Source organism: Chrysochloris asiatica, unplaced genomic scaffold, assembly GCF_000296735.1.
Source record: "Chrysochloris asiatica unplaced genomic scaffold, ChrAsi1.0 scaffold00035, whole genome shotgun sequence".
NCBI lineage: Eukaryota > Metazoa > Chordata > Mammalia > Afrosoricida > Chrysochloridae > Chrysochloris > Chrysochloris asiatica.
In genome coordinates, this window is record NW_006408553.1 from 21,258,504 (window position 1) to 21,261,604 (window position 3,101).

The 3,101-nt window shown below is 39.7% G+C and overlaps 1 pseudogene; it reads left to right on the forward strand.

The window, feature by feature from the left end:
* Positions 1-1,392, forward strand: part of LOC102840805 — a 32,990-nt pseudogene extending 31,598 nt beyond the window's left edge.
* The last annotated feature ends 1,709 nt before the right edge of the window (positions 1,393-3,101 follow it).

Consider the following 3,101-nt stretch of genomic DNA (forward strand, 5'->3'; position numbering starts at 1 on the left):
TGTCCAGCTTTCGCATGCATATGAGGTTATTGAAAATATCATGGCTTGGGTCAGGTGCACCTTACTTCTCAAGCTGACATCATTGCTTCTCAACACTTTAAAAAGGTTTTATAGAGCAGATTATGCCTAAAAACCTCTTAGACATAACCAAACATCTCATAGGCCTGAGATCCTGGACTTGAGGGCTAGGGACCATAATCTTGGGGGACAGCTACCTCAATTGACATAAAATAGTCCATAAAGAAAATGCTATACATCGTACTTTTATGAGTAATCACTGGGGTCTTAAAAGCTTGCAAATGGCCATGTAATTTTAAATTATTGGTCCCTTTGCATTCAAAGAAAAAGAAGAGTGAAGACTACAAAAGATGCAAGGAAAAAAAGTAGTCCAAAAACTAAAGGATTAGAGCTTCTGTCCCCAACGTCTGTTGTACAATCCACTTTCAAGAATTAGTACGGTTAAGAGATCCTGACGCATCCTCTCCAGATTATTCCCAGGCGATTCATTTCCCAGCTGTATTGTGGACTGCAGTATCCATTCTATTCACGAACCAACATTTGTCCAACCATAGCTCGTCCAAGTTAAAATACGGCAGATTTTCGCAAAAGCAAAGCACATAGTATCCTCACAGGGGCTGGTGTTAGCGCTGAAATCCAGATTCCAACGTTCAGATGAGCAGGAGATTATTGTAGAAAATGGTAAACTCAGGACCTGGTTACTCCTAAAGCCCTTAAGGGACACCCATCGCTAATGTGGGAAATCTACCACTATCCGCGGGAGGTCATGCAGAGCAAGTACCCAAACCGTGGGCATCTCACCATAGCTGTATTTAAGGCCCGGCTGTGTGGGTAGGGGTGGTCCATTGTGGTCATCACCCAGAACATTGACGATCTACACCTCAAAAGTGGCACAAAGAACCTTCTGGAAATCCATGGTAGTTTATTAAAAACTCGATGCACCTCTTGTGGAAATGGTAGAGAATTACAAGAGTCTAAATTGTCCAACTTTATCAGGGAAAGGTGCTGCAGAACCTGAAACTAAAGATGCTAGGATCCCAGTTGAAAAACTTCCCTGGTGTGAAAAGGCAGGGTGTAGGGGCTTGCTGAGGCCACACGTCAGGTGGTTTGGAGAAAATCTGGATCAGGCTATTCTGGACGAGGTGGACCGACAGCTTACCCTCTGTGACTTATGTCTAGTGGTGGGAACTTCCTCTGTGGTGGATCCAGCTGCCAAGTTTGCCCCCTCAAGTGTCTGCCAGGCGAGTGTCAGTAGACGAATTTAACATGGGAACCACCTCCGCCACGGGCAGATTCAGGTTTCTTTTCCATGAACCCTGTGGAACAACTCTTCCTGAAGCCCTTGATCTTCATGAAATGGAAACTGTTTCTTAATTGTCCTAGGGAAGGAAGGAATGACAATACATCTTACTGCTGGGCTACAAATGAAGGAGAAACAATCTTGTTTGGATGGTGAACTAAATATTGGACGATCCCAAAATAGCCTCCAATTCCCTCGCTGGAATCCAACCTATTGATAAGTGATAGAAGGAGGAAGAGTCAGAAAACTGTAACTTTAGTGCATGTGATTTGCTTTGAACTGAAAGACAGGATGCTTCTGAAGTGTTGAGTTGATTACTGGGAGGAGGGAAAAGTGTGTAATTAGATTGTCTTTGAAAAGTCACTTCATCTTAATTATATTTTTGCAATTTGGGATGTTTGTTATTTGGGCAAAGATTGAAGCAAAGGAAGTAAATGCTTTTATTCTTTCACCTGATTTTTGCATAAGTTTTTGTGGAAATAAAAATCATTCCATGAAAAAAGAAAGAAAGAAAGAAAAACTAAAGGAGCCACAAATCTCTGCATCCACTAACTTGAGACCAGATGATTCCTGGTTACCACTACCGATCACTCTGACCAATTACAAGTGAAGGTACTGAATAGAGTGCGTGAAAAAAGTAGGAGAAAATTCAAATACAAGAAAAGATGAGACTTATTGGTCTGATAGAGACTTGTGCAACCCCAAGACTATGGACCTTAGACACACTTCTAATTTAGAAGTGAAGCCACTCATACAGATCAACTTTCAGTTACAGTAGCATAGTGGTTACAAATCAGGCTACTAATCTCACGGTCAGCAGTTCGAAACTACCAGGTGTTCCGCAGGAGAAAGATGAGGCTTTCTACTCCCGTAAAGATTTACACAGCCTCGGAAACCCTGTACATGGTCACTATGAGTTGGAACCGACTCCATGGCACATAACAACAACAGCAACAACAACAACATAAAGTGAACTATAACACCCAGGAAGAACATGCTTCTCAGAACAATCAACTACACATAACCAAATGGACAGCAGTCACATAAAAACAAAGTTAAGAAGGCAGGAAAACTGGGTGAACAGAAATGGGTGCCCAAGGTGTAAATGGGGAGAGAGTTTCCACAATGTGGAGATTGCAACCAATGTTGCAATCTGTATATAAATTGGAGAATGGAAAACTAATTTGCTCTAGAAACTTTCACCTAAATTACAATTTAAAAGCAGAAACGACCATGTTTATGAGCAACTAATGGTTTTGTATGTTCCTCTGCATAAAGTTTATTCTTAAATATTACCTTGGATACTAAATAAGTGGGATTTGAAAATGAGAACACATTGGTATTGTTAAGGTTAATGGCCTAATCTTTAGCACAGGAGGGAACTTCAAGAGCTTGTTTGAAAGATTTTTATTGAAGCACAGGTAATGCACTGTTTCGTTATTCACAGTCATTTTCCATTCTGCTCTCCTTAGGAATGTGCTATCTATATGTCCTTAGAGTCACTGATACTTAGAAAATGCTTCCCAGACAGTATTTCTATCTTATCAGGAAGGCAAATTCTAATAAAGGTATAAGGTTAATTTCCCAGATAATTCTAGAATAAGCAAAATCCAAAATTAGTTTTGAATCTTTTTCCTGGAAATAAAGTTAGAGTAAAAAGGTAACTTTTTAAAAAAATTTAGGAACAATGTAAGTAGAAAAACAAAGCAAAATAATTAATGGGGCAAATAAGCAAAAATTAACTTTACATGTGATTTTTATACAAATTCTCAATTCTTGAATC